Source organism: Lipotes vexillifer, unplaced genomic scaffold (genome assembly GCF_000442215.2).
Source record: "Lipotes vexillifer unplaced genomic scaffold, Lipotes_vexillifer_v1.1 scaffold661, whole genome shotgun sequence".
NCBI lineage: Eukaryota > Metazoa > Chordata > Mammalia > Artiodactyla > Lipotidae > Lipotes > Lipotes vexillifer.
In genome coordinates this window covers 886,594-887,284 of record NW_006796183.1, presented here as the reverse complement: position 1 = coordinate 887,284, position 691 = coordinate 886,594, and positions in this window count along the sequence as shown.

Sequence of the window (691 nt, the reverse complement as noted above, 5' to 3'; positions counted from 1 at the left end):
TTGAAAGCTGGTGGCTCTCAAGGTAAGCAATTGTGGGAGCCCCTTTCCACCAACTGCCAAGACTTGCTGCTCAGGGGCAGCCTGGAGCAATGTGTTTTGTCTATTTTGCAAGAAGGAAACTGAGGCTCAGCAAAGCTCCCTTTGGCAAAGTCTCCATTAGCTGGAATTGGAACCCAGGTACGTCTCCCCAGGGAGAGAAGAGGGGGCCCAGGTTGGTGACTGCAGCACTTGTAACACAATGGCCAATGTAGGGTTGACCAAACCAGTGGTCAAAGGAGGGTCCGTGGAGAAAGGACCCCCAGCCCTCCAGTTCCAAGGAGTAGGACCCAGGCCTTACCCAGCTGTGCCCACAGTCCCTAGCGGCACCGCTCAAAGGGAATGGAATTTGCTCTGACTTCTCTCTAGGGGGAACGCAGGCGCAGAAGGCCGGGGGCCTGGCAGGCTAACTCCAGCTCCAGCCCCCCAAGTGCCCCAGGCGTTCTGGCTTCATTCCAGTCTAGCCCGAAGGGGACATCTGCTTCCTCCACGGGCCCCAGCTGAAGGGCAGCAAGGCAGGGGCGGAGAAGGGGGCTCCTTTGCGAAGCCCACTCCCAGGGGTTCGTGGGGATCAATCATCTGAAAGCAGGAGCAACTTGTAATTTTATTCCCTGGGAGGAGGAGCCTGAGAAGTCGTCCGGGGGTGGGGATGAGA